Below are 12,877 nucleotides of genomic sequence, written 5' to 3'. Positions count from 1 at the left end.
TATCTGCCATTTGCCTACACAGCGGCCAACGTAGGTGCATGCAATCTGTTGTGAATCGAGACCCTCTAACACAATATAGATATATCCATGAGAATATTGATTTACTCCTTGGAAGACTTGCGATCACACACGAAGAAATAACTAAACGTGCTCAGAGGACATTTGCAGTTAAACCACTGCAGATGTCTACACAATTGCAGTCCTATTCACACATGTACTACTAAAACATAAACAGTTACCCCTAAATAATTTTCGATAGCATTTAATCAAAAGTGGTTTGGATAACTATAGTGAGAATAGTGGAGGTGGTTGTAAACACCATCCCTACAGAGCTGTTGTAATGCCTGGCCAAAATGTGTAATGGCCGAATGCCCACATCTTTCCTGCAGCCACCTTGTAAAATGATGGGGCCAGTAAGATGTCCCACTCTTGTAAGGGTGTGCATAAAAACAGATTCATTTCATGACATCTCAGCATTACCTGCATGTCAAGCCTTAACACTTGAGCTCTCAGAGAGTTAGTGGCAATTAAATGAAACAAATCATTCTCTCTCTCTCTTGCTCATTATTTCAACTCACCTCTTCTGCCTCATCCCCTCCCTCTTTAACTCTCTCTCCCTCTACCTACATCTAGTATCTCTGTGTACCACTCCTCTTGCTTTATCTCATCTCTGTTTACCTCATTTATGTCTACCTTACCTCTAGCTCAATAGACCTCCCTCTAATCCACTTCTCTCTCCCTCTCTCATGACCTCTACCACTCTGTGCCTGCTGCTACTTATCTGTCTGTCTCCACCCTCTCTACCTCATTCATTCCTCTGTGCCTCACTGCTGTTTCCCCCTCACTTTCTGTATCTTAATTCCATTTACTTCTCCTCTCTCTCAAACCAATCTCTCTCTACCTTATCTTTTTATCTCTCTCCATCTGTTTATAAATCAACTCTCGCTTCCTCTGTCATCCCTCTCTCTACCTCACCACTATCTTCCTTAGCTCTCCTCTCTTTACTTCGCATCTCTCAGTTCCTCATCTCTCTCTACCCCACCTTTTGTTTGCTCTTAAAGCCTAGTCTCTTAATTGATCTTGCCATCTGTTCGCTACTTCTCTACATCGCCTTTCTCTCACTACCTCACCTCTCTTTCTCTACCTCTCAAATCTTGCTTTGCATTACTGGTTTCTCTACATTGTGTTACACTACCTCACCTGTTATAGTGTGTAGTTCAGGATTTCATGTTACCTCAGGGTTTGGGATGTCATTAAATGTGTGTATGTTTTGGCTGTTGCAAGGATTTTTAGTAGAGAACTGACCAATGTATTTCTACACTTTGGTAATAGAACAAGAATTACCTTGTCTATTTTCGCATCGTAGAGTCTGAATTGGCAATGGGGTGGTACTGTGTTGGATCGGCACCTGGATGGAACCTGAAAAAGAACGTGGAATGTTTTGGGTTGAATATTCCAGGACGGCGGTTGGAGAACAGGGAAAAACGGTGGTTGTAAGGTTGTGTGACCTACTGATGGCGTTATATCAGTAACTGCTTGAAAATAAAGCCTCCAGTCCTACCTTCAGGTGTGTGGCATCATCTTTCATTGGCGATGAACAGGTGCTGAATCCATCGCTTGCCACCATCCCACATTGGCCACTGGTGCTCGACACGCTCACCACAGCTGCATTTTTGACTGTCTCCGGCACACCCACCTCTGACGCATGTGATTTTGGCACTGACACTAGTGGCTACCATCTCCCAGACTATACAATTCTTCAGTGCAGCCCACCTCTGCCGCACTCGAAGTTCGCCAGCGTAAAGGTAGGCCCAGCAACCACGCCTACCTTCCTTAGCGCATCACTTGTTGCCATCTTAACTGTAGGCAGTAAACCTATACAGATATTGCCAATGTTAGCAAACCACGCCTCCTTCCTCAGTGCGTGTGCCTATCTGCCATTTTGTCTGTGGGCAAAGCTGTAGCTGTGTCAGTAGAAGTCACCCGGTACGGCCTTGTTTGATCTGCCATCTTGGAATGGGCTCAAGGTTATTGTTACAGAGCAACCATTTTGAATTGGATCAACATTACTGTAACTGTAGTGGTCATTTTGGATTGGTTTCACTTTTACTATTCTGGAGCAGCCATTTTGAATTGGGCTCATAGCTGAGCTGCATATTTATATAGTTCATTTTGCGCTCTTTTCACCTAACTTACTATTTTAAAATGAAAAGTATTGGAGCACCTCCTGCATTTTTATCTACACCTGATACACCCCCTTTATTGAGGCATAATTGGACTCCATTGTTAGTGAAACATTCATCAACAAAAAGAAAAGAAGTTACACATACACCATTTGGTCCCAAAAGGTAGATACAAGGGAGATACATTTTAAAATAAAAGTTACACATACACAATTTGGTCCCAGAAGGTAGATACATTTTAAAATAAAAGTAAAGGTGCAGTTACACCAGGAAGGGGCATCCTGCTAGTTAGTAGCAGTAGACGTGTTGGACAAGTATGCTTCTGTTATGAAAACTTTGGACAAGAGAGTCTCTCCCTCAAGGAACGTTGTGTTGGAGAGACATACATTCTTACAAAGGGACCAACAGCAAGGCAAATCTATTGATGATTTTGTGCCAGCCCTATGTCAACTAGTGGTCCCTTGTAGGGAGTACAGGAATGAAATAATTTGTGACCTGTTAATCAAAAAAACTCACAGCGAAAAAACCCAAGAAAGACTGCTTTCTACTGAAGATCCTAGTTCAGAAATGGCGATCACCATAGCTAGGGCAGTAGAGAATTTGGATGCATACTTGAAGGAATTGTCAGGCTATAGTAATACTAGTATTTTTAAAGGTGTGAAAGCCCTGCAGGCAAAGGAAGGATGTAAAGACAGGAAGTTACACATCCTTTTAGAAGGCAAATGAAATAAAATTGGTGTCTTTACTGTGTGCTTTAGGTGTGGAATTCCCAATTATGTGGCTTCAGCAAAAAATGCGTGTGAGGAGTCGAGACACTTGACCTCACTTGTGACTCTAGAAGGAGAATTCCATTTTAAGTGAATGCTCTTCAGACTTGCATATGCCTCATCAGTATTCCAAAAGCTTATGAAGGAAATATTCAATGATTGTGAGGGTATCCATGTTTCCAGGACGATATACTGATTTTTGGCCAAGATCTCTAACAGCCTAACATACGCTTGTACACGGTTTTGCAAATTTTGCAGGACCAAGGAGCAACTTTGAGGGGAGACAAATGGAAATTTGAACAGTCTGGGGTGGACTACTTAGAACACCGCATATCTTAGGATGGAATCAACCCCAAATTAAAGCTGCTTAAGGCTATTGAGGAAGCTCCCATTGCAAGTAATAAAGAACAGTTGAGATCCTTCCTGGGGTTAGCCAAGTATTATTCAAAATGTGTTCCCCATTTTGCAGACAAAACTAGACCCCTGACAAACCTATTAAAAAAGGGAATTTTATTTTTGTAGAGTGAGCAGTGCCACGTCCTGGCATACCCTTCCCACTTAGGGCGACAAAAGCAAAAAGAACAGATGATGGACGGAATGCTGAACAATGCATACATTCATCCCCAGTCTTCTGGGTTGAATCCATTGTTTTTTTGCTCACCACGCCACCCCAGTTTGGACCCAGCCAAATGCAAATCAGTCTCGACCCTGTGCCTCAAGAGAATAGTCCAGCCCGAACTGCCTAGCTAGAAAACAAGCATCCTTGGACCGGTTTTGGAGTATCACCTCATATCAGCCAGGCTAGCTTGAATTCAATGGTAGTGCACAGGACCCACATCTGGGCATACCCTTCCCACTTTTAGTGACAAAAGCAAAACAAACAGATGGACGGAATGCTGAACATTGCTGTAGGGGAGTAGGATCTGCCTCTTATGTTGCCCCCACTTTTTTTTTTTATGTTTACACTGGTTTCTGGCTATAGTCTGGCTGGGACCCTGCTAATCAGGGCCCCAGCCTCTCTGTTCTCTCTAAACAACTTGGAGTGCATATTAGGTGCACTAGTGATTGGATACTGTGGTACCTTATGAGCCCCTAGTATATGGTACCTTAGGTACCAAGGGCATAGGTACTTCACAGGCCTACCAGGGGCTGAAGCATGTATTATGCCACCCCTGGGAAGCAGACTAAATCTGACACCACAGTCCTGCTACTGCAGCCTGGGTGAGGTAGTGTTAGCACTCATCACTGAGATATAGGTTCACTATATCTCTCCCTGCACACACATTTAATCCTATCAGTCACCCCTAAGGCAGGCCCTATCAATCCTGAGGGCAGGGTGCTTGGTTTCCATGTGAGGGGGTGCCTCTGCCTGAGCAGGGCCCCTCTGCAGCTCTCAGAGTCCATTCTCTGGGGCTGTTTGTGAATGCGGTCAAACCATATACTCTTAAGTGCATTATAACCTTGCGGTAAATGCTAACTGTGGGATGGCTGCATCAAACATGTCGTGTTTGGTGTCAAAGCTTTGGAATCATACCCCCACACCAGTAACTGGTGTGGGACTATGATCCCACCCTTCTGGAGGGATAGACATGTACCTACTTTGGATACATCATAGAATCCTGAAGAGCCCTGGCATCACAAAATGGATACCACCAGTCACAGACACTGGGCTGTCCTCCTGCTGATGACCGGAACTCACAATGGAGGAGGCCCAACAATAGGCATCCTGTCACAGGGAGGTGTAACCACCTCCCAGACAGGGTTTAGTGTATTGGGGCTGGGTGGGTGCACTCCTAGAGTGCTTTGAAGTCCTGCACCGGGAGAGCAGTAGGCTCCTCTGTGCATACACCAGTTCAAACCGGCTCAGGGGCTACCTGCCCCTCTCTGGCGCGAAACTGGACAAAGGAAAGTGGGTGTAGCCACCCACTCCCCTGACCCTCCCATAGGTGGGGTCATAGAGCTAGTCCCTCCCTTCCTTTCAGTATAAGTTAGGGAACCCTTGCCATTGCAAACTAGATATCCCTGGACGACGCTCTGAAGAAGAATCCTGGACCTTCGACGTTCCACTACCTCTGGAAGACTGAAGAATCTCCCTTGGAGTCAAGGAGTGACTCCTCTGCTTGACAGGCACCCAATCTCGCAATCAACGGTCGCAAACTTTCCCGCTCCTGCTGGAGTCCGAAGTCCCTGCATCCTAGGAAGAGGGTTTCCTGACTTCTCCAAGGCTATTGTGAGTCCCCAGCGACGCTGAGGCAAGTGGACCCCACGAGTGACGAGGAACCAAAATCCCTGGGTACCGTGCAACCCCTTCACGACGTTCTACGAACTTGTGCATTGGACCACGTGTGGTCCAAGTCTCCAGCAGGATTTCCACCAAGGATCAGAGGCCTACCCCATCCCGAGTGACCGTGGGCCCCTGTTAAGTGAATCCTTCCGAGGCGTCTTCGCGATCTCTTGCCGGTTGACTTGTGGGTCCCCAGAAGACTTTTCTACAGTTCCAAAGGGCTCCCCTGGTTGCTCCAGGCCTGCCCTGACTTACCCTCGCTGGGTGAGTCCCTCAGACCTTGCTGGTCTGCACCGCTGACTTTTTAGACTTTCCACGAGACTTGCTGGTGCCAAGGCTTGTTGGCTCCAATCTGGTCGCCGACACCGCAGTAAGCTGCAGACTTCGTGGCACACGCCGAACCCAGCTCCTGGTCGTCGTCGACGCCTTCTGGACCTCGTGGTTGAAGAGTCAAGACACCCGTGGATCACCTGAAATCCCCCGACGACTGTGGGCATCCATCTTCCTTGCCCCGGGTCACTGCCAAGTGACTTTGAACACTGTCCCCTCTGCTTTCAGGTCTTTCTTCTTCTGAATCCAGCCTTGGATTCCACCGGACACTTCTCCTGTCTTCACAAGCAGCAAGTCTTCTTTGGCTCCCATTGAAAACAACGCTGCGACCCGACACCAAAAGACACCTATGCACCCGGCTTCCCTGGGTGAAGTAACTCCAGCACTACGGTGCTCCTGTGGGTGTTGGCTCTAGAACTACTTATCCTGTAAGTGACTTGCTTGTAGACTCTCCCAAAGTATCCTTAAACTCTAAATTTCCAATCGCGACTTGCTCCATTAAAGTCAATTGTGATCCGCGGCTGTGTTCTCACACTGCATAGGTCTCCCGTGGGTCCTTTACTTATCTGCCTTGGGTGGATTAGTGAGGCCCCAGTACTTCTGAAGGCCCAAGGCCTTGTCCCCTTGCAAGTCGTTATCTCTAAGGCTCTTTTTTAGTATATGGTCTGGTACGCCCCTAGGGCCCCAGCCATATTTGTGCTTAACTTGTTGTGAAATGTTGATTTGCGCATATGTTCCTGACTTCTAATCTCATAAAGAGATTAGCAGAGAGTTGTTAGTAATAAATACATATATATTTGATATATATACCTGTGTGGTGTCCTTTCATTTAGTAATTTAAGAGATTATAAGGTAAAACAAGCTGCTTTACATTCCTCTAAAGACTTAGCCTGAAGGCTGCTCTCCACAGCTACCACTAGGATAGCTTTCTTTAAAAGATTGTCTTAAACCTACTACCATAAGAGTCGAATTGTACTGGTGCAAGTCCTCCCTGGACCGTAAACAATCATCCTGGGACCAGGTTTGGGGTATCACCTCTCATCAGTCAGGCTAGCTTGAATTCAATGGCACATTGAGCACGGGAGCCACGTCTGGGCATTCCCTTCCCACTTTGGGTGACAAAAGCAAAAAGAACAGATGATGGACGGAATGCTGAACTATGCAAACATTCACCTCCAGTTACCCACCAAATTCAAGGATTATATTTTGGACTGGGTATTATATTTTCAAATGAGACCCACGCTTTTTTGTTTGCTTTTTGTATTCTTTCAAATGTATTTAATCAAATTGTTCTTGTTCCTTATTGTAAATTACTATTATTTTTAATTTTGCTAAAGAGGGACATTTGTGTAGTATTGTAGTTCAGGATTCCAAGTTACATCATGGTTTGTGATGTCATGGAACCTGATATTCGAATGTCGTTCATATTTGTATGTGTTGGCAGTTGCTAGGGGGTTTGAGTAGAGAGCTGACAGGTGTACACAGGGTTGGACATAAAGAAGTTTCCTGCTTAAAGAAGACCGGCCTTTCTCATTATTTATGCCCCACAATTCCTTACTGGTCTACCACTACTATCCTTTACCTCTCTCGAACTCAGTTCTCATTCTATCATACCTCACTGCCTACCTCATCACACCCCACTCTCTAAATCTTCTTCTCCCCAGCTTTAGATCTTTCTTCCTCCCTTAAAACCTTCTCATCCTCTCTTTTTCTTCCCCACCTCTTCCTCATTCTACCTCTGTATTTTTATGCCTCCTTCACATTTCGGTTTACCTTTTGTCTCTCTCTAGATAATCTATTGCGCTACCTCTTTTTATCTCTATCTTGCTCCTTCCTCTACTTCAGCACTCTTACTAAACTGTTCTCTTAACCTCCATGTCTTTCTGTGGTGTTCCACTCCCTCACATTTCTCTTACTCAACCATCAGAGGTCACTGTTTAGCTAGACAGGTGTACACATAGAGGAGAGGAGTGACAAGCAGAGGAAGAGGATTAAGGAGAAAATGGTCAAATTTGATCTGATGGACTGTTAAAATCATCAGAGCAGTGTTATGATTTTCACTGTTGCAGGTCGGAAGGGTGGTTTATTTGTTATTACGAATATCAGGTAATTAAAGCCACAATTTAAAGCACTATATTTATACCTTTTATTTAGCAATATGCACTAGTTTGCTGAAAATCCACGAAGCCACCATTACCATTTCCTTCCTACAATGGGACAGACAGACTGATTAGACATCGAATTAGATGTAAAATATTGATGTTGGAAGGCGAAAGTACCTAGATCCAAGCGCAAACAAGGCTTTATCAATGCACGTTTAAACTTTCCTTTTTTCAAATTAGCTGGTGTTCTCTGGGCAGTTTGAACTCCTTCAGCTGTTTTGTGTGCAGTCCTTTCTGAAAGTTTAACATAGCTCAACATTCTTTGGCATCACAAGGGCTTGGATTAGCTGAAAATGTGCAATACATTCAAAGTTGTTCTAAACGGCGGTCTCCAACATATGTCTTGTTGGAACCCAAAAATCCATAAGATGGCATCCTCAGCGAGCTGTGTGGCCTAGAAGAACCTTATCATCTGTCCCTCCATGGCAGATTCTACTTGATAGTTCTGGGTTTCTTGGGTGAAGAAAGTTATGTTGGGCCCAATGCATTTGAAATAGGGAGATAAATAGTGGTTGATCTTCAGACACAACTTTAGAATTTTTGACATTTTACTAATCATTCTGTTTAGCTTAAACCCCCAAACCTATGATTCCATTTTGTGGCTCTCTTTTCCTAGTTTGTAAATTTCAAGTGTCAATTGGTGGTCAGCAAGCCCTTAAAATAAATAGCCTAGCTGGCTTCCTGCAAGTTTCAGATTTGACTTCATAGCACTTTCTTCTCTCATCAGCATTCTCTGGCTCACTCAGAAAACTCAATGTTTATTATTATTTTATAATTTTCAGGCTCTGTTGAACATCGTGTCCCTGGAGCTTCAATGACTCACCTCCCTGAGGAGTATCAGAAAGGCTATTAAATCCTTTTCATTGCGATAGGCATGCTAATGGCTAGTACTGTGATGCTCACTGACTCAGCTCTAGTTGTCTGCGCATAATGACAGGTGATTGAACTCTCTCTTCTATTCAGACTTTAAACAGGGGCGGCTTCTCCATGTGGGCGGAGGATCGTCGCCCCACTGTTTTCTCGTAGTGCGAGAAGCAGAAACATAAAATGGTATTATAAATACCATTGTATGTTTCTTCTTCTCGCACTGCAAGAAAGCAGGAAAAGGGTTTTGTTGGGGGTGGCCGGTACTGCAACAGGGCAGGGGAGGAGTGGCTAGCCCAATGTTGTGGGCCATGACTGTTTGGTTGGCCCTCTGGGACCTACCAAACCAGTTATGTGCACTCTCCATTTTCTCCATGTAGGCTGCATGCAGCCTACTTGGAGAAATTGGCCTCCTCATAGACGCCTGTGCGGTCGGCGTCCCAGCCAATCACAACGCTGCCAGTGCAGCATTATGATTGGCTTCGGAGAGGAAGGGAGACTACCTGCTTTCTGTTGCTGCGGAGGTAGGAAAGCAAGAGCAGGTGCCAGAGCCTGGAATAGGCGGGACCCAGGAAAGGTACTTTTTTATTGTTAAAACCCCCCTCCCCGCATGATCACTCGCCCGTACCCCTCCCCCCCCCCGCACCCACCCCCTCCTACCTGTGAGCCATGCCGGCCGTGACTGCCTTTAAATGCAATCTTAGGACCAATGTTGCACACTGAATGGAAAAGAATATATCTGTGCTCACATGACACCCAAATGTACCTTAAGCTATCAAACCTATTGCTACCCAATAAATATTATTGTAGAATCTTTTGAAATACATGAACACATTGCCTCTCAAACTCAACTCCTCCAAAATTGAATCCTTCCAACACCGTTCACTCCTGGTCCATATTTGGATAATGTGTCTAACTGACCTGGGCATCGCTGACACCTTGGTCCTTGGTGCACAGTCCCTGGAATTTACCACTTTACAAAATGTTTTTCTGAGTATAAACATTTTCCAGATAGCTAAAATAGCTCAATTTTAGCTCCACCTCCTCTGAAAACAAAAGCCCTTCACCCCAACCGAAGACCTCAAGAACCATTATTAATGCCCTGGTCCTCTTTCACCTCCGTCGCAGTAATGCAAGACTTACCTGTTTTCCTAAAACTAGACTCACATCATGACCTACATGCCGCATGACATCTTGTCAAGGGCGTCAAGAAACCTGACCATGTCAACCTCACAATGAGGGATTGCCCCTGAATGTCCCAATCCACTTAAATCCAATTAAAAGTCATGCATAGCACACAGAACTTTTCATCCAGATGTACTCTCCTACTTAGGTGAAAAACATAAGATCACCAGAGAAAAGAGAAGCCCAGAAGCAAATCGCAACTTATACTAGACATCACAAAAGTAAGGAAAACCAAAATCCTGAACCAAGTCTTCACGTATCAAGCGCCAAGACTCTGGAACAACCTGCCAGAGGATCTCAGGCTTCATGATATTCTGTTGTCATTCGGAAGAACCCTGAAGACCCCCCTATTCAAAGCTTAAGTATGAGACATAACTTTCTCATTATACCTGCCGTTTAGAGTGAAACTCAGTTTTGTCACTGTGTGCTCCCCACCCACATTGACTCACATCTGACGTTTGACGTTACCATCTTTAGTGTTCATCTGACTCCTTATCTATATTGTATTCATATTCATGGTGAAGCACTCTGCTGACGATCTGAGTAGGTCCGTGCTATACAAATATGTTTAATTAATACATGGATCACACATTAGTTGAATAGCTTGACTTTGAAGAAAATCAATCTCAAAGAGCTGTATTTGGACATAGCCCCCTTCTTATGATGCTTGCTCTTCTGTGGATAATATTCTAACAATAAGGGTGGTTGGAGGTAAAATCCATAAACTAAGCCAATATATCATCTAGGTCCCCAACAGTACTGTGGGTTTTCAAAGTGAAGAATGTGACCTTCATTCTGAAGCCCCAGGGACAGTGCAACCTCTAAACAAGCTGTGGCAGAGAGGAACCTCGTCATTGGAGTTGGTCCTGCAGTGAGGTGTGTGTGTAGGGCACCATGGCATCGGTTTAGAAGTCATCTGCCTAGTCTGCACACATTAACAAATGTCGTTTACCCGTAATTGATGTGAGCATGAATATTCTTAATATTTTTTTAAAGTTCTGAATCATAATTAAACTGCAAGCAAAACAAAGACATTTTAATCATTGGTAACCTGTACAAAATATAGCAGACGGGGCAGGAATGGGGTAGAGGTTAGATACCTTTATGTTAGCTTTGCCTGAACTCCTACAACACTCTAAGATACAAGTCAACGGTCACCTTAAAATTCTGTAATTTGTTAGCTTTCGTAGCATGGACATAACTCCCTCTGATTCTCTGAGAAGTACTGTAGGATGAAATATTCAAAAGCAGTTCATTTAAGAGAATCAGTAAACCAATATCATAAAAGAATTAAAATAGTAACAATGGATGGAAGTCACTAGAGTAAACTGTTTGCATAGAAGTCACTTAAACCAATGGGAAATGGTAGAACATTCCGAAGACATACTAAGTGCTGCTACTGGACTTTGTGGCGGGGTGAAGAGCTTGGTCGTCTCAGAAGAGCTACTTCCATTATCCTTCTGGCTTCCGCTCTCCTGAACTCCAAAGGCAACAGCACACTAGCTTCATGACTCTTGGGTCTACAAGCAGCTGACAGGGAGTAGCAATGCCAGCCTGCAAGTGACCGCTTAGGCCGGTGATAAAGCAGGATGTTGGCGGTCTCAGTTTTGGTAGGCACATTGTAATCGAGGCTAAATCTTTGGCAATAGAGCACAGTTGTTCTGCTTCTTATACAGACAGAGGTTCCTTCTTTTCCAGACGTGCCACTGTCAGCGCATCTTTAATATAAGGTGAGCGGTGTGTTTTTCAAGCCTTTGGGACACTAATCCAGGCCATTCCATGATCAGACCTGTCCCCCCTTTTTCAGCAGTGTTACAGTCCCAGATCCACTCTGATTTATGTTGAGGCTGCCCTAGTCCACATGACACATTTCCTTTGAAAACCAGCATGCCTGTTGAGGTGCCTCTGTGGATTGTTTGTGCTTAATACGCATGTTAAAAATAAATAATAGTTTTATTTCAAGTAGATGGTGTTTCTCTCATAATTCAATATATTCTTCAGTAGGCACCCACCTACAAGGTTTCTTCAATATTCATTCCTTATCATCATGCATGCAAGTGTATCTTCACAAAGGATGTCTGTAGGAACAACTCTTTAAAATGTTTGAGACATCACAAGCTCTCACATGCTATGAAACGTGTAGTGTCATCTGATCATGTGCTGCTGGACCCTTGTGGTCCTCGGTGAACTTCTTACAAAGTTACGTAACCCGTTGGGCGGTGTTTCGGTGTCTCTGGGTGTGATCAATAAAGTTTATGACATAGAACGTTCAGTTAACAGTGGCATGTCGAAGAATAAAGACGTGGGCCACAAAGCTTGGACGCTACAAAAAACAAATCCCAAAGACAACCAACAAAAAAACAATTCCCAAAGACAACCAAAAAAGCCACCCTTCGTTGTGAATAGTGAAACAAATACAAAGCAGCGCCATTCAACACTTCCCATGACATGTTACAGGGTTATTCCTAACAATGCTCTTTTGCATTCGAATCCTATCTATTGGCGGGTCCCATACCTTTCTGGAAGGGGTTGCATGGAGAGGGTGGCATGCACTGCCAGTGCCACGGAGGTGCTTATAAAAATGTCAACATTATGGCTACTGCGTTTATTTCATGTTGTTTCAAGTTCTGAGTACCAAGTGCCTAGAATCTGCTGCACGAAGTTTGTAGGCGCGATGCACTGATACAAATATAAATAACTGAATAGATTTTGAAAATATTATATTTCAATGTGAAAACCGCGCATACTAATGTCCCAGCTGTCTAGAGTCCAGAGAATATGAGGGTTGTTTTACTAATCCCTGTTCGCAAACAAGTACGTGTAAATTGTACACCGACCGGGCCTCATCCTGCGCTCCAACTGTTATTCTGATCTGTCGCTATGCAAAATGTATATTTGCAGGAGGTCACAAAGCCTCCTGCCGATGAATATTGATGAAGATGGGGCCTTTTGTGATCCCCTGTGAATGCCTGTGCATGTGGGGATGGAGGCCTGTGAGGGACAGAAGACCTTTATTGCAGCGTTAGCATTCCTTCAAAGTGAACATTAAAAAGCCCATGCCCTCTTAAAATATTCACTTGGAATGAATGACAACAGAGTGAG

General features: G+C 44.3%; 1 protein-coding gene across 4 annotated transcripts in view; it reads left to right on the top strand.

The window, feature by feature from the left end:
• The window catches only part of EPB41L4A (erythrocyte membrane protein band 4.1 like 4A), an 821,385-nt gene that overhangs the window by 734,689 nt on the left and 73,819 nt on the right, over positions 1-12,877 (top strand). The window lies entirely within an intron of this gene.

This window comes from Triturus cristatus, chromosome 2_1, assembly GCF_964204655.1.
Source record: "Triturus cristatus chromosome 2_1, aTriCri1.1, whole genome shotgun sequence".
Taxonomy (NCBI): domain Eukaryota; kingdom Metazoa; phylum Chordata; class Amphibia; order Caudata; family Salamandridae; genus Triturus; species Triturus cristatus.
The sequence above is the reverse complement of the archived record's forward strand: the minus strand, read 5'-3'. Positions and strand labels throughout refer to the sequence as shown.